This window comes from Lepidochelys kempii, chromosome 3 (genome assembly GCF_965140265.1).
Source record: "Lepidochelys kempii isolate rLepKem1 chromosome 3, rLepKem1.hap2, whole genome shotgun sequence".
Lineage (NCBI taxonomy): Eukaryota > Metazoa > Chordata > Testudines > Cheloniidae > Lepidochelys > Lepidochelys kempii.
Genome location: NC_133258.1, coordinates 42,969,271 through 42,988,065, shown reverse-complemented (window position 1 = coordinate 42,988,065; position 18,795 = coordinate 42,969,271). Strand labels below are relative to the sequence as shown.

Here is an 18,795-nt window from a genome sequence, read left to right as displayed (position 1 = left end):
GGATTGTTTGTTTGAAATTTGACAATCAGAATATTTCCAACTATTACATTAAAACTAGTTTTTCACACTTTGATACCCAAACAATAAAAATACAATAGGAGAAATCCTGGATCCATTTAAGTCAATGGGAGTTTTGCTATTGACTTAAAAGGGGCCAGAGTTTCACCCATTGATTTTATGTGATATTGGAGTGATTCTGATCCATTTGCACCATAATAAAAGAGACATACTTCCATTGAGGTGAACTGGGGTGAGAGATTAGAATCAGGTCCTTATTTTGTTCAATAGGCAAACAAACAAATTTGGTTAATTGCCTATGTCAGTGGGACAACTATGTATTATTTCACATCTGAGATCTGTTGTGTCTTTTTTCTCTTTACACAACAAACATCATATGAAGGAACCACACAGGCACAGTGGGGTCCAAATAACAGCGTTTAGTAACTAAACGCAGTTTTGACTGCTCCCTTTCCTCTGTTCTACTCCGTCTGCCTGGCTCCTCAGAACTGCTCTACTCTGTGTTACAATAACTAATGAGCACCATTATTAATACTGCTAAAAGAGCACCCTTTTTTTTTAGCAAGTGAAAGGCAGTTCTTAATTTGTTTATATCACAATTTGTAATTTATGGCAATTAATTCATTGCAGAACAGTGCACGGCTCTTGCATTAGCATGTCTCTGAAGTCTAGATGCCCAGGGTCAAACTCTATCTATCAGGAAAGAGTCTGTGATGGTTAATGTGTGTGTGTGTGTTTCTTGTTCTCGAATATAGCCAAGAGAAGTAAACGTTTTTTGACTAAAAGTATTGCAGATTGTAGAAACTATACTATGCAAATACAGTCTGTAGCATGTTTAAAGGGGTTACTGTCTCTCTCTCTCATGCATGCACTTCAAAGCAGCAAACTTTTTTTAGTTCTTTACTATTTCAAAGTCAGCCTTTAAGGACTAGGCATTCAAAACAAGAAGAGGAAGGTTTACCTGCAATTCTGCAGATGCATATGAAAACTAGTTCATTTTATGTGCAACTGGCTAATAGGATATGTACTAAGGTATTTGCACTTTCATTCTCCTAAACTGTAGTGCCATTGTAGTGAATGCACACACAAATATCACATTTTCCCATGTACAAATGGTCTGAAGTCTTTTAAAAATTTTTCCATAAAAGTTCCCTCCCCACATAAAATACTGTTTATCATAGATGAACCCATGGGATCTCCTTGTGAGCAAGAGGCTGAACAGAGAGTAGCAGAAAGCTAGTCAGCACTAATTTTATATTGGTAAGAGGACTTTCTCAACTGAACTGGTTTTCCTGATTTGCTTGATTCAGACCTATTTATTACACTAAAATATCTGATGAGTTTAGTATGCTATCGTAGAGCCTTCAGTTTCCACCTGCAGGGTGAGCGCTAATTCATAACACTGGGCTCTTGTTTAAAAAAAAAAAAGAAAGAAAGAAAGAAAGAAAGAAAGAAAGAAAGAAAGAAAGAAAGAAAGAAAGAAAGAAAGAAAGAAAGAAAGAAAGAAATTACACTCCCTTCCTGCAGAATAGATGCCAGAAATGTGACTCACACTCTCTCTAAACCACCAATACAAACACAAAATAGAATTAACTGGAAGAAAATTCTCTCTGCTCACCGTTATATGAAAAAAGTTGCTTTTTGAGAAATTGAATCAAGAACTTAATAGGATTCTCCATCATTCTCAGCTAATTTGGAATGAAGTTACATACCCAGTCATGTTTAAGCAAGAACGGTTACCATAGCTGCACTAGAAATATGCTAAATGTAGTGTATGATGTAATCTACTAAAATGAGCAGGCTGTTAAATGTGCGGTTGTTCAGTATTTAAACCTAATGGACTATACATGTATCAGTCAAAAATGTCATTTCCCCCCCCCCCAGTTGCTCCCATTTTGTCAAATCTAGCCCTATTACAGAATTACTATTTTTATTGCTTTTTGTGTGGCCCAGTAATGATGATTGTTCTTTCAATTAAATGAATGTTTATTAGTGGAACTGGGCAAAAAATTTCCTAAGGCAGTGTTCAGGGAGACAGAGGATACGTCATTACTAAAGCTAAAATGGAAGAGGGGAAGGGGAAAAAAAACTGACTAACAGTTCTGTAGTTTTTTGCTGTTGTTTATATGGCACAACAGCTGTGCATGATACCTTGCAAACACTCAGGCTACGGCTACACTCAGAGTGAGTGGTGTGATTCCCAGCTTGTACAGACATACTTGCATTAGTTCTTGTCAAACTCATGTGCCAGAATTAGTAGTGTAGCCAAGGTGGCCTGGGCTGCGGCTAGTGGTAGCATACCAAGCACATACCCACAGGATTCAGGCAGGTTTTTACACTGCATTATTTTTTATAATACATTTCCCTGAAAATGTTGTAAATAATAGAAAAGTTCATTTGACTACAATAGCAGATTGTTCTTGAAAATGGAATAATTCTTGGGTTGTAGAGGTAATGCAACGTATGAAGCATGTGTAAGAGACATTTTCATCTCTCATTAAATTGATTAGACCTTGGACCAATAGAAGTGTAACTTACTGAGTAGTTCAGTTTAGTAGAATATAAAACTGTTATTTTAAAATGCTTCTGTGTAGTGTGATGGAAAAGTATAAATTACAGCAGTTTATTGGTTGCAGCCATAACTGATATACTTAATGATTTTTTTTTCTAATTTTGTATTCTCTTAGTTCACATATATATGCATTTTAAATTCTCAGGTTTCTTTGTTTTCATTTTTATTTTCCATTTGTGTTTCTTGTCAAGAAAGAGTTCTTTATACAAGAGAAAAATGTTGTTTGACATATTTCAATCCAGCATAAATTTATATACAAACTGTGTATATGCAAACTGTATAAACAGCATTTTATCCCATTTTTTTCTGGATAAAGAATTCTACAAGAAAGCTAAAAATGATCTGAAGTAATCCTTGAACATTATTTATAAAGATACATGTTGAGTGTGTTACTGGAAAGAGGATACATTTTCTTTGGAGAATCATCAATAAATTAGAACTAATATACAAACTTCATTTCTTCTTCAAGTCTCTCAGAATGTTTGTTTTCCACTCTCACCATACATCTTGATATTATTTAGAGCTTTGTACTAAGAACCAAATGCCTAACTTCTTTCTCTTTTTTCCAAAAGTTAAAGCAATTTCATGGAGGACTGACTTAGAGAATAGAGTAATTTTGTCCAATCTAATGCTTCTTCACCAAGCAAGACGATATTTCATTGCTTAGGTTCTTTTGTAGTGGTACATGCAGTACTAGTATGAAAAGAACCTTAAATGCTCAGTGACTAGGAACCTTAACATTTTCAAACTTTGAACTGACCCATTCTAAAAATATTCTGAATTCAAACAATTTCATGTATTTTTAAAAGCTCAAGTATCTCTAATGTTTTCTTAATTTGGAAAAAGATGGAGGAATTTATGTAGCAGTTTGCAAATGGTTTGGCCAGTTCAGTGGGTTGAAAACAACCATTTGCCATGTTTTCTTTTTCAAAAAAGAATGTATTTCAAAATAGTTTTGAAGAACCTACAGTACAGCTTTTAGCTTCCAAAAGGTCCAGCTGAGATTGTCATACTTTTCATCTGATGTCCATTCCTGTAATATCATTGTCTAAAAATATCACTTAGATGTTGCTTCCAGGTGAATGCCATTTATAAGAAGAGAGTAAGAAGTAATTATAAATGGCCCTGACTTGCAAACACTTATGCCCATGCTTAACTTTAAGCACATGGGTAGTTTTATTGGAGCCTATGAAGCTATACCAATTTATTCCTGCAGATGATCCAGCCCAGTGTTATGTAGGTACCGAATTGATGTAAAGCCACCATCTACTGGCATACAAGGTATATGCAGCATTGCTTATAAGTTTTTAAGTTCAATAAAGTTCTTGTTATGCAGCGAAAAAGGGTTCCTGACTGTACCTCTTAACATTGCAGAACTCTTTTATTTTCTTTTTCCTCAACCACCAGAAGAAGAGACAGACTTGTTCCTTTTAGGCTACAAGGAAAAGGAAAATTACCCTTTGGCTCCTTTACACTAGCTTCCATGTGTAAAGTGCCTAAAATATTGAAGCTGCTGCATAAATATTAACCCAAGCAAGTAGATCCTTATGTCTGAGATTCAGCATTAACACCACTTAGCCCTTGTACTTTTTTTTTTTACATTTACAAAGATATGTAACAGCATTAACTAATATGGCTTTGTAATCTGATTGCTCATAGAACTTTATAAATGTACAAAGTAAAACTTAAAATATGTTACAAAAGTAGAAATACTTAGAAAATGAGTGTGAGTGTGTGTGAGAGAGAGAGAGAGAAGCACTATAAGTGTGAAGAGAGGCTGGACAGTGTAAAAATATTGGATGTTTGTTTTGAAAAATCTTTATCTTGAAATAGTTTATAAATAATTTACATGAAAAGGACTAGAGATTGCAAGCAGTTATGTTGACTAAACATAGAACTTTTGCATAAACAATCAAATTCCATCTTCCTTTCCTTCTTGCTAACTATTTTACTCCCTCCCCATATATACTGAATCCTGCTACAGCAGATGTCATCCATAAGGGCCTGATTCTGTCACAGTCTGAATAAGGATGGCAGAATTAGCCCCTAGCCAAATAACAAAGCTTTCTAATTGGTCTTCATGTCCTTTTCTCAGTTTTCAAGCTCCTTATGAAGCTAGAATACAGACACACTCTTCCTTACTGTGTTTCCCCAGCCTGGGTTGTCTCGGTCTCTTTCCCACCTTCTTCAGTTCCAGTCTAGTGTGTCTGCCACTCTCTGGAATCTGTCCAAGTCTTTTTTTATTTTATTTTAAGTTTAATCAAGAACAGTAAGCTAGTGCTAAGGATATTAAGTTAGGTTAAATTCTCTGAATATGTTGCCTCTGGAGGTCCATATTCTTGCATCTGTTACGCCACATAGCTCTCAACAGGCCAAGAGGAAAGAATTTAGGGGCCCCATGCACTATGGAAATCCCCCCCATATACACACCTTGAAAGCTCCCCTGCCCATACATACCCAACCCTATACCCAGATCCCAGAATGCCTTTTTCACTCCACTCCCACACAGAGACACCCAAATGCCCCTGCCACTCCACATATACCAGTAATCTTTCCCCAGGCACCACTTATCCTGACAGCCACACACACTGACCTACATACCACTCACTGCAGTACCAATCATGGAGGGGTAGCAGGGGCAAATTTAACTGAGAGCCATTATTGTCTGGCACTGGGGCTGCAGCACTTTTGAGGGATTGTTTGTTTTTTCCTAGTGGTCAGTGGCCACCGAGAGATGGGTGCCTTGTGAAAGTGCACTGAGTACACATTGGTTAATCCAGGCTTGGATCTCAGAATTGTTACAAACAGGACTGATTATGGGCTCAAAGATTAGGGAATTTTGGAAAGATAAGAGCTGCTATGTTTACACACAATATTTTTGCACTATCAGTTTTTCAATGTATTACTTTGCAAAGCCTTTTAAAATCTCCTGAGTGGGAAAGATGCTAGTAATACATATTATTGGACTGTCTGGGAAAAAACATAAGATGTCCAGTGTCTTCAGTGCACAACCAGTTGCAAATGGACACTGAATAAAGTAATAAAACAACTGAAGAAGATTTTAAAGAGTGATTCACTCTGTCAGAAGGTAGCCTTATTTCTGACAGTAGCAGGTTCTGATACACTTGATGTGTTGAACAGTTCTCAGGTAATTCAGGCAGAACAAGGTATCCGTGAAACTGTTTATTTATTACATAAATTTGACAAAGTACTCCACTCCAGGTAAAAATGAAATGTACGAGAGAGACATTTTTAAGCAGAATGTACAAAAAGAAGGGAAAACCACAGAAGAGTTTGTGACAGATCTAAGGCTGAAGATCCAGTCCTGAAAAAACATATAAGGGGGTGAAGAGTGGCAAATAACTGAGACCCTGTTAGGAGACCAGACTGACTGGGATCTAGAACAAAAAAATTCAGACAGTTTACTGGAAGACACAGAACTAATCCCTGACAAAGTAATTAGAATTTTTCTAGCTGGAAGTCACCCAGTCCATAATAAAGCTGGAAGGTAGACAGCGCCCTCATTGAGAATCCAAAATTCTACAAGAAGAGAGACCTGAGGCAGAAAGGAATACAGAGCTCAGAGTTGGAGTCCAGTAAAAAAAGCACATGGAGCAGAGCACTTTGTGGCAAGCAACACAAGCCAAGACAATGCCTGGCATATGGGAAAAGATTCCAAAAATGATTACATCACTTTGTGAGAGTTTGCAAGCATCAGCGAAGTGTGCACAGCCTGGACAAAGAGGACAGCACCCCAGCACAGATGAATGCTTCACTGGACCTATGGACAATGTTACAGCCCAAGATTATTAGATTACAATGTGAAAGCAAATGCAACGTTTATTTCTTTGAAGTTGAACACTGGCGCAAAAGCTAATGTTTTGCCAGAAACAGTGTATCTAACACTAAAAGAAAAGCCACAGGTACTGGACAGGTAAAACTAAGGACTTGCAGGGGTAAGCTTATCTCCATACACTAAAGATGTATGTGAACTAAAGGTTTGAATAAATAACATACTGCAAAAGATACAGTTTGTAGGAGTACATGACAAAGATACAATATGTAATAGTATTAGGGAAAAGAACCTATTATTGGGTTAGAAGTGTGTCAAGGCCTTGTTCACATCAAGATGGTGCACTCTTTGGAAGAGCCGGAAACCAAAACAATTGAGGAAGTCTTCCAGAGGATAAGAAGTTCTCAACACAGTACAGAATAAGCTGAAAGAGACCAACTACCCCAAAATGCATGGCTGTAGGAAAGTGTACCTCACCGTAAGGCAGAGGCTAAAGAGGAGCTGGATAGATTCATTCTTCTGGGTATCATAGAGCCAGTAGAAGAACCAACAGAGTGGTATTTGTTGGTTATTGTAGGGGGGAAAAGAAGCCTTTCACTTATGTATAGAGCAGAAGAATTAAATAAACGTGAAAAGGGAACATTTTAGACTACATACAAGGGGAAAAGTTTTTGGAGAGATTGCTGATGCCAAATATTTTTGTTTTTTATGCTTGATGTGTGTCCTAGTAGCTGTGGTATTGAAAAATTTAAGACATGGGCCAGAGATATCCTTATACTGGCATCAAATGAACAGCAACACTGAGGAAGCTGTTAAGGCTTGGTGCGTATGCCAAAAATACAAACCAATTGAAATGAAAGAGCCTATGGTGGTGGCATTGGATAAAATGTCCCTCTGGAACAAAGTAGGCATAGATTTGTTTATATTGGCTGCAAAAAACTATGTACTTGTCCTAGTTGATTATTCACACTTCCCTTGGACATCCTTGCTAAAAGATACTACAGCTAAACAGGTGATTGTGCAGATCAAATATATTTTTTCTAGACATAGTAATCCTGTCACAGTAATGCCTGACACTGGGCCATAGTTTAGCAGGCAGCAGTTTAAGGAGTTTGTAGGAGGTTTGGATATGTAACTGCTAGCAAGATGGGGTCCCATAGTCTTATGATGTTGTCACCCATGTGGATACATACTACAGAGGAATAGATGACACCTTCTCACAATCCCGGGAGTGATGGAGACAAGGGGCACTGAGTCTGTCATTTTTCCTGAGAGGGTCTCAGACAGGCAACTCCTCAGCAGGTGGAGATAACTGATTCCCCAGACATGGAGCAGCCAGAACAAGTGGATTTGTCACCTCCTAACAGCAATAATGCTGACATTGCAGAGGATTCATCTAAGTCCAACCAACAGCACCTCAAAGACTAATTGAACATTGTCAGTAAGTTTAGCTATTAGGTTGGTTATAAGTATTTGTAATTCTGTGTTATATTAATGTTGATTTTTTTTAAAGTTATGTTATTAACTTGGGGGAGTGGGGATGAGATTGTGCTTTTAAGGGCTGAACTTCCCAGACGGAGTGTATAGGCAGAATGCTGTGAAGGTCTAGTTGTTAAGCAGATCCATTTGGAACTGCTCACTGAATAAAGCACCTTAAGCATTGAGTGATCACTAAACACCACAGCCACTAGGATAGCTCCTGGCCTCTCTACTTAGCTATTTGTTTCCTACAGCCCTTTAGTTTGCACAGAATGAGTCAGAGTAACAGATGTTGAATTAAGTAGTTGACTCATTAATAATTAGATAATAGAGACTTACAGTTGAACATGATACATTTCCTGGAAATACTTAGTATTTAAAAGCTTTTAGATTCCAGATCAATGATATTATATGTCTAGACTTAAGAGCTACAAATAATTATATTTTGATCCATAATATTTGAAAATTAGTTCCTGCTGTACTTGCCAAGATATGAGTTCAATGATTAGGATCCACCCTTTAAGAAAGGGTGTAAAATCCCAAGTATTAAATGAAAATATTCCTGATACTCTCAGCTCATTTTTGAGAAGTTAGTGATGTCATCAAATCTTCAGGTGCAAAAACTCGCACAATATTTTAAACTGAAGACTTGGCAACTCAAGAAATATGGTTTTGATTTTTCAAATATTTTATTTTTAGACTTCAAGTATTAAAGATGGGCCTCAACAAAAACTGTGAATCCAATCCCCTTACAATTTTCAACAGGGGATCACAATTTGAATTTAGTTTTCCTTTTCCAATTTGGATGCAGCTCCAAAACTGTGAGAATAGCCAAAAATAAGAAAATGAAAAGCTAATCCTCCCAACAGCACATACCTTGTATTCTTCTTCCCACAGACATCCATCTTATGATTACTACTGTATACCACAGACCCCAGATTTTAACTCTGCCAGTTGAGCCGTGCTTCTGCACACATGCCTTCTCCAAATGACCTCTTCTTAACACCATTAGTTGTGGATGTTTGGTGTAGCAATTTGTTATGTAGGGACCAGGAGTAGGGTAGGGTAGTTTGGTAAAGGGGGTCATAGAATGTTGGTATCCTTGGGCAGAAGGAAAATAGAGTTAAGGTCAGGTTAATAAGCATGTTTAGTCTGCATCTGTATCTGTTGTTACTATAGGATATTAAATCCTGCAAACCCCCTGAAATTCACATGACTGAATTTGAAGTAATTGTCTCATTGGCACCGCTCCAACGGGTCTTGCAGAGTCCTGCCACAGAAATGTTGTGTTGGTTCAATTCATGTGACAAGAGGGTAGGAACACCAATGGTTTTCAGTGTAGGTATGTTCCAAACAGCAAATCTACCTTGTGTACGTTGATCCAAGACCCAGGAGTCCATCATTCAATGTTGGGGGTCTGTTCCAGGTTCCAGTTCATGTAGTTCATAGCAGCAAATTCCTGCTTTTATCCATACCAATAGCAGGTGATTTGGGTGTGCTGACAGAATCCTGGGAAGTAAATTTAGGAAAAGAACTTGTTACAACAGAGGACGTATCATCTGTTCAGTTAGTATGAGAAGTCCTGCCCGAGCTTTCTTTAGGGATGTTGATTATATAAAGAGGATCTAGCTTTTAGTCATTGCAGTTGACAATGAACTGTAATTGCCAGATTCCCACCCTCTTTTTCCTACAGAAATCAGAAATAATTACACAAACCAATACTAAAGACAGCTCTTCAGAGTAGGAAACATCTTTGTATGTATTTGTACAGTGCCCAGCACAATGGGGTGATAATCCATGATTGAGGCTCCTAGGTTCTACAACAATACAAATAGCAATCATCATCGTCACTTGATGTGGGCAGTCTTGCCATTATCTATGTGTTACATTGCCTCGTTACCATAGTAGCCTAGAGCTTACCAAGTAATAAAAAGAGGTAACAAAAGCAAAACAAAAATAAATTAACTTGCTCACTCTCCCTTCCCTATCTATGGAGAGGAGAACTTGAATAAGTGGCTAAAGTGTGTGTGGCTGATAATGTATATGTGCATGAAGAGCTACTGTGGGAACACTCTCTCAAAGGCAACTGAAAAATTCTTAAGACCAATCATTGTAGGTGTAATGTATAAATGTGAAAGAAAAAAAAAAAGATTGTTCGGATAGAGCTTTAGCCAAGTTCTGGGTCAGTTTCTGATGTCTGATTCAGGAATAATGTCAGGCTGATCAATTAGACATGGTAGGTAAAACATATTGCCATGAATATTTATTTTAATGGGAGCTGAGGGTGCTCAGCATCTCACAGGATTCGGATTCTACTACATTCAGCTGATAACTTTTGGGACATATTACAATAATGATTGTAATTCTAGCCACAAACCTTCCTCTCAATTAAATGTTTTGTTTTTAGAACTTTTTATGTTTTACTAATAATATGTTGTTTCCAGCTCTCATATATATGGGACAATGACTAGTTGGGTGTTTTTTAATAGTCTAAGATGTCACTTTTCAGGAAGGTCTGCACACTGTAAAAACATTCCCACAATCATGATGATCCCATTATTTCAAAACCATATATTTTGTAAAACAAAGACATGAAATATAGAAAATTTAAGTTAAAGTATGAGCCCTGTTCTTATCTTCATGCTGATTATACCCAAAGGATAGACATATTCAGCTAAAATGTTTATTGTATGCTATTCTGTTTTTATATACGTACTCAGCAAGATATATAAATGGATAGAGAGATAGACAAAATGAACAAACAAACAAAAACTCCACTGAAAGCTTTATTGGCTAGCTGCCATTCCTTGAATGGTTCCACTAATAAGAATAGTACTGTAGTTTACATTAGCTTAGAGTAAACTCATTAATGAACTGTTCCCACAGTAATGTTCAATAAACACCTTGGCCCATGGCATCACTGTTTAGTTAGCACACAGGATCTATTGATTACTTCTTTGACTCTGAAATAATGCTAAATTGAATTTAAATAACACATTCTTTGACAACCACACTTTTTTTTAAATGTCTGCACAGTAGGCTGGTGATTTGTCTTAGCATGCTTGGATTTTGCTGTGCAGAGATCTGCACTTGGAAAATAGTGTGCTGCTTGATTTCTCTGATGTGGCGAAGAAATACAGTTATGATTGTACCAAAATCCCAAGTACCAATGTAGGCAGTGACTGTGAGACATCATTTCTATTTTTTCCATCCCCAGGTGAGTGAGTAAAAGGAGGTTCATCAGTAAAATTAAATGGCAGTGGGAGAAAAAAAGGAAGATTTTTGACAGGCTGGAGATTTGAATGAAACTTGCAGCATGTTCAGAGTGATTACTGGGAGTATTGGTGATGTGGAGCCTAAAATAAATAATAATGCTTATCACTTATACTCATCGACATCAGAATATGCAATGGATGTTAATTGGTTAAAATAATCTTTCAGCTGCTCTTTGAGATAGCTAAGTAGTAGTATCCTACTTCTAAAGATGGGGGAAATTGAGGCAGAGTATGCAAGTGACTTTTCCAAGGCCACAGAGAGTCTGTTTTTGCACTAGTACTGTGTCTTTGGAGTCCCGGCCTCCCAAAATCCCAATCTTGTGATTACAGAGAGGACCACATGTACCTCAAAATGTCATATGAAGATTTAAATCATGAAAGAGAAAAGTTTATGGATTTGCACAATTTCAAATAAGAGATGGGCTTTTCATTACCCAAATTCAGAGGTGTTCAGCTGTAGGGTTTTGATTCGGGCCTATCTTTAGTGGAAACTAGTAACAAAAAATATGACAAGGCTGAGAATAGAAGGTCCAACCTGAATTTGTTCTAACATCTAAACCTTGTCGCAACTTTTCTGATGTTAAATTAAAGCCTGGAGGTTAAGTCAATGTTTCTAAATCCAGAATTCTATAGAAACCCCAAACACTATTTCTGCTTATTTACATCAACCTTTTAAAGCCATTCTTTATGAGAATACTCTAACTTTCAGTGAATGCAAACTTAAAGCACTCATGTTAAACTCATGTAAATAGGAGGATAATCAACCTCAGAGTGCTCTCTAAAGGCTGAAATATCAACAGAAAGTGGCAAAGCTAGTTTTAGTTTCAGAAAAAAGGAGAAAGCACAAAAAGAAGCACGATCATAAATCTCCGATTCAGAGGGTCCAAACTAACTTTCAAAATGTAGGACACATATGTATGTTCGTATAGGAAGTGGGTATTTCTTCACTTTAGTGAGTATGGCTATATTTTTGTGGAGAGTAGGGGTCAATTCCAGAGTGTTTACCTGTCAAGCTGGTCTCTAGCTCTAAACAGGATAAATTCTGAAGGAACTCTATATTCTTATGTCTCAAAGTATGGGCTGGCTCCTCTGCACAAGGCAAAACTAAGAAAGGGTGCTCAGCCTACAAATGAGCAGTATGCACCACTCACAACTTTGTGCAGTGTATACTTTCTTGAATCAAATGAGAATTTGCTGGAATTCAGTATTTATTTTATTTCAAATAAATGGCTTGGTGCAGTGATGTGATTGGATTTGAAAGTTTAAACTTAGCTCATACAATCAAATAAACAAAATTTCCTCTTTTCCTGTTACATTAAAGTTGATTGCATTTCCTGACTTTGTACCTTTAAGCAGAAGTTAAAGAAAGGTAGTGTTACCTCACATTAATTATTATCGTTATACTTACAGTGATCATCAGTAAAAAACAGTATTTTTTCACACCTTTTTATGAGGAAACAACTGAAGTATATCAGATAGCACTGTATAATAACTGTGAGAAATGTTGACTGCTTAATGATAACACATATATACAAATAAATATATCATTAAGGGAAATATTTTCAAAAGCTCCTATGTGACTGTGGCTTAGGTTCCCAAGTCACTCAGGCGCTTTAGAAATATTTACTGTAGGAACAGTCATGTAAAGTGTGTATTATAAGTATGTTGTGTCGGAGTAAACATTGCTTTGGGAATGTTTTGACTACAATTTTGGAATTTCCTGTCTTGGGTGAATTACATTTTAAAACTTTTTTTTTTCATTTATGAAGTATGGTTTAGTGTGGTTGTATCAGGTGTATTTTTAAAAAGAAGAATAAATTAAACATGTATGGCATCAGTTTTTTTTTTTACCTGTTCAGAAGTTAATCTCTCCATGTTTCTGGGGTTATTTAAAAATTCTCTGTTCATATTTAGCTTCCTGTGCTGAATTTGCAAGCATGGAGCCAATATTCTGATCAGTTAGAAGGCTGTGTTTCATTGAACAGTTTATAGGGAATTGTAAGCTCTACTAATTTCAATAGATGTGCAAAACCCAAAAGCTTAGGAAGAAGCAGAGAAAGTAAATCTTGAAAAACACTGTATGAAAAATTAATGAAAAAATAACAATTTTTATTCTCAGCGTGTTACTAGAAACAGAACGCATCTGACCCACCCAACAGCTGCATCACGTTAAAGCTCTTGAGAGTGCTTGTGGAAGTGCAGAGAATATAAATCACAACTTGAGTGATAAAAACATAGGCTGAGAGACTGGGATACCCTGGGTAACCAAGTACAATTTATCTATTTAAAAATTGAATTGAGGGTTGTTTTCTTCCCTTAGTGCAAGAGGTAACATGCACTGAAAGTTTAGTATTTTTGTGTTAAGAAAAATGATTTATCTTTATTTTTTAATGCACTTTGCCATGAAAAATCAGTCTGCACATTGAAGCCAAGACAATACAGAATTAAGAGAGCAGAAGAGATGGTTTTGATTTTATATATGATTTTATATAACGCATTAATTTATTAATAAATGTGCCAATTTAACTTTGGCAATCATAGATGAAACTCAAACTAAGAAGGGTGATTTCCAGTATCAGTGTCACGAGCATTTCTTTGTGAATATCAGATGTGAAGTATATTTTTTCTTTTGGAACTTCATCTCTAATATTCCAATTCTGTTCTTTACTGACTCGGTGTCTATAACAACCAGCCACCAATAACATAGACTATCTTTCTGCAGGTTTCAGAGTAGCAGCCGTGTTAGGCTGTATCCATAAAAAGAAAAGGAGACTAAAGTGCCACAAGTACTCCTTTTCTCTTTATCTTTCTGCACAAATCTAGAACTAGTGGCTCAAACTAGTATTTATTCTCTTCATAATACTGTGTCAGCAATCACTTTTTAAAATGACCCTTTTTAGCTACAAAATTGATATCACAAACATTCTACTATTAATCAAGGTAGCTAATAATTCCAGTCGAAGTCAGCACTGTGAGATTACAGTAGGTGGATCAACCAGAGAACTGGTTATGGGCATTTTATTTTAACTGCAGCATCGGTTATAAAGAACATTTTGAAGATTTTAGCAGTCAGTTTTTCACTATTATTTTTTCTTGAAGTTCATTTAATTATTACACACTTCGAGTGAACATTTCTTATGAACAGGAATTGGGAAGTTCATAATTTTGTCAACTACATAAAAGCAATTCTAAGAAAACCCCCATATTCAGTCAATTGTAATCTTTATAATGAGAGAGCACATTTTTTAAGCTCTTATTTTTTCTAAAGCAGATTACTTGTTAACATGCTTACTTAGTCAATATGTTTTTTCAAAGTATGAAGTATTCACTTGACCTCAAGAAACTGTTGACTAACAGTTTTCACTTGAGACAAAGGATTTCAAATTAAGATGAGGCTATTTAAAGAAACCATTGTATGTAGATTACAAAGATCATTCAGTGTGCAGGAAAGATTCCTGATTATCAGATCATGTCCACTGCATCCAGAGAACAGCATCACTGTATGGGCTATTCCACTCCACCATGGCAGGATAACTTAGTTCAGTACTGGGCTTCCATGTCCACCTTTGTGACTGTTTTTATTAGCGTTAAGTCAAATCTTCATCCATTTATTTTCTTCTTTTATATTTCTAGGCAAGAGTGTGATCAGCAAATTCTAATCCCTGTTTGGTGAATCTAACTATAGGGTTTTGGTTCTGGCTCAGAACCAAACAAGAAAGGTCCATTTTCGGTTTCAGTGTTTATACAGGTTAAATATTGTGACTACAGTTCGTGAAATTTGGCATTATCAACTCCAAATTCAAAATTTAGGCCCAATTTGGCCTCAGATCAGTCCTCCAAACCCAACCCTAAACCTGAGCTCGATAAAAAATTAAAATTATGGTCCCACTGAAGTCAACGGGAGTGTTTTCCTTTTTATCAACAGGTTTTCTAAATCTATAGCCCTATTGTTACTCTGTTGAGACTGGAATAATGTATTAGTAAGTGACAGATTGCTTAGCCAAATGTCTTTTAGAAAGTGTCAGAAACTAAAACAGATGAAGAACAAAGTTGTTCAACTGAATCCTAAGAGAGTGAAGATGCTGACTAATAGCAGGATGGCCACATATATATTTTATATAATATTATGCTAATTAGTAGTTGTACTACCTCAAGGATGTTTTAGAAAGAACCATTTTAACAGATTTAGATTCCTAAAAAGAAATTCTGCTTCTGCAGTTTTGTGTGGGGTTTATTTATCTGTTTGGGTAGTTGCTTAGTGGTAGTTAAACAGTGTTTTTCTATACAGTGAACTGTGCTATCATGTTGTAATATTTTTCCTTCCACTTGTCAGACTGCTACTTGCATTTCAGAGGGATCATGATAATAGGCAGAGTGGTTAAAGAAACTATAAATGTTTGCATTTCTATTCTGAAGCCCTGATTCATATTCAGACCTTTCATGACTAACACATTATTACTAAATTGCTGAAAAGCAGAACCACAGTGCAGATTAATTCATTTTCTGTAATGATGGAAATTGTCAATTTCAGAGAATCTCGCTAACAGTGAAGCTGTACAGTATCAGAAACAGGTTGAGCCATAATTTGGTCCTGCGTCTTTCTAAAAAAACTGATTGGTGTTCTCTGAGCTATATTGATAGGCAATTGCAAATGAATAATTTACTGCAGCTCAGACTAGCAATGACCAGTGCCAACTGATTTCTGTAGGCTTAAGGCTGATTTTTTCAGCCATTACAGTTGGATTCTGCAACAGGAAATTTGGTTTCTGAGGCACTTTGTTGTCAATAGAAGTTTCACAATTTAAAAAAATAAAATAATAGAACTTGTGTACTAATGAAGAAGTCAGTATACATAAAAATACACACTTTATGCTGTGTAGATAACATCTCTTTGTAACTTAGGCAGAATATTTTTAAGAACCAACAATATTAAAATGAGAGGCAAAAAAATAAATGAAGAACATTAAAAAGGAAGGTAAGAAGAAAAGAACCATAAAGGAGGACATGATAGCAATGACAACTCATAGTTCAGTAGATGGAGGGCTAGATTACAACTTTCCCGGAGCTCTGTGTAAGAGGTGATCCATAGCTGCACCACCCTGGAGTAGTCCAGGAAAGGAAGTATGTTTTTGAGCTTGATGATTCTTTTTCTTTTATTTACCCATTGCTTCACATGGGAAGTGATCTCCTATTGACACATAGCACTAGCAAATTATTTTCCCCTCCACACTGTCTCAGTGCTGGCTGGCACATTACAGGTTGGATCCAAGAATATCCGCATCCCAATCTACCTCTGTGCGTGTTGCTTTCCTCCTGTCCTTGTGCACACACTGGCAATGCCAGGAGGCCACATAGGTGAGTAAGGAAGTGCCTTATGCTTGCCCTATTGCTTCCCTTTGCAGCTGTGTTGGGCTAATTACAATCTTGGCCCGAATGTTGATCAGCTGACCAATATCTCACTCTGGAATACTTCCTATGTTACTGAAAAATGAATGACCATAATGTGCTATGTTCATTCAAAAGATGATGGTTACCTCTACAAATATTTAGTTCAGCTTTCTTCTGTTTGACATTACAAGTGTTAGGTAAATTCCCTGCCCTCACAAAATGCATGGTATTCCCTCCCCTCTTATCTCACAGACATAAACAATAAAAATAAATGTTATTGAAAGCAAATAGAAGTTCCTGTTGGCATGGTGCTTGCAGATGGGTTTCCAGTACGTCCACATTTCCATGTGTTTCATGGAACAAAATGTGCTGTAATTTTAAATCCAGCAAAAGAAAACATCTTGCTGCACTTAGGGAGTGGAAGTTCCATACTGCAAGGTGCTGAATGTATTCAATGATATACTCCCTCAACTTCCATTTACATTCTGGCTATCTTGGATACTTATATTGCCCGCATTACTACAGTATCTGAGGGTATGTCTATACTGCAATTAAAAACCCATGGCTGGCCCATGCAGCTGACTCAGGCACATGGGGCTTGGCCTACGGGGCTGTTTAGTTTCAGTGTCCAAATTTGGGCTCAGGCTGGAGGCCAGGTTCTAGGATCCTGTGAGGTGGAGGTTGGGATGCAGCCCGAGCCTGAATGTCTACTCTACAGTTGAACAGCCCCTTAGTTCCAGGCCTACAATCCTGAGTCACAGGCCAGCCACAGGTGTCTAATTGCAGTGGAGGCATACCCTCAATGTCCCGTGATCTTTACTGTATCTAAACCACAACACCTCTATTAGGTAGAGAAAAACTATTATCTCCATTTTGCAGATGGGGAGGTGAGCTACTGAGAGACTAAGGCCCGGGTGCACAAAAGGAGTTTGGCACCTAAATCCCTTCTCCCTAAATCCCGAAGTCCCAGTTTCATCACCACTGTGATGCACAAAACTCCCACTGAACCCTATAGGCACCTATGCTCAGTCAGTGCCTAAGTTTTTAGAGTAAAAGGTCCCCAGACATCTATATTTCTGCCTCTGAGCATGTGCGCTGCTGTCTCCTTCTAAGCATCCGGGCACCTATCTGCCATGTAGATTCCAGATTGATTCTCAGATCAAGGGAAGATGGGTTTCCAGACACCAAAGTTGCATGTGGGGCCCAATCATATAGGCATCTTCTGAGCATGCCTACCAGATTGGGCCCCTCAGGCAATTTCACACAAAACAGCATTGGATGGGGGATGAGAGGGAGGAATTCCCTCATAACTTTTAGTGCAGTAGTTAGGGTACTCACCTGGGATGTGGGAGACCCCTGCTTCAATTCCCCCATTCTACCTGAAACAAGGGTCTGCCACCTCTCACCTGAGTGATCTAACCACTGGGCTCTGGAATATTCTGATGTGTGTGTTGGGGGGGGAGGGGTTCCCTCAGTCTTTCCTGTTGAAGCTGTTACACTGTAATTAGTTATCCAAAGAGTCATCTGGGCCAGCGAGAGGGAGTACAAACATAAAAATGGCTCTATAGCCTAGTGGTTAGAGCACTCACCTATGTTGTGAGAGACCCAGGATCCAGTTCTCCTGCTTCAGTGACTATTTATCCGGGGTGAGGGGGGGCAGCTTCAACTAAAAAGACTGAGGGAACCCCACATCAAAATATCCCATAACCCACTGGTTAGAACACTCACCTGTGAAGTGGCAAATCCCCATTTAAATCCCTGCTGCCCCTCATGTGGAGGGAGGACCTGAACCAGGGGCCTCCCACATCCCAGGTGAATGCCCTAACCCACTGGGCTAAAAGTTAGGAGGCAGGCTGCGGGAATGGCAGTTGAAACAAAGTGTGCTTTTGGAGGGTGGGGCTTCTTGGCACCAGCTCTAGGGGAGATAAGCACTGCGGTGTCAGGAAACTGACTGCATTAAAGTTTGCAGGAATTTCTGAACAATGTGTCTCCTACTCATTCCCAATCTTTCATTATTTTATTAAACCTCTGCAACAGTAGTTACTTGTGGTGGATATTGAAATTACTATTTTTTTTCTTAGTAATGCACATGAAGATGCCTATACATTTTATCACCAAAATAATGTATTGGTTCAAGTACCCAGGTTGCAAAGATTTTTGCTTTTATGGAATCTGAAGTGACAGCATCCGCAAAAGCAGATGATGTTGAGGTATATTACTATTCTATGAAACCAGTCACTGCCTAGCCAGTATGCATTGAAGATTGCTTG

The 18,795-nt window shown here is 37.6% G+C and overlaps 1 protein-coding gene across 4 annotated transcripts in view; it reads left to right on the top strand.

Moving 5' to 3' along the window:
* Window positions 1–18,795, top strand: part of CSMD1 (CUB and Sushi multiple domains 1) — a 2,000,616-nt gene that overhangs the window by 916,815 nt on the left and 1,065,006 nt on the right. The window lies entirely within an intron of this gene.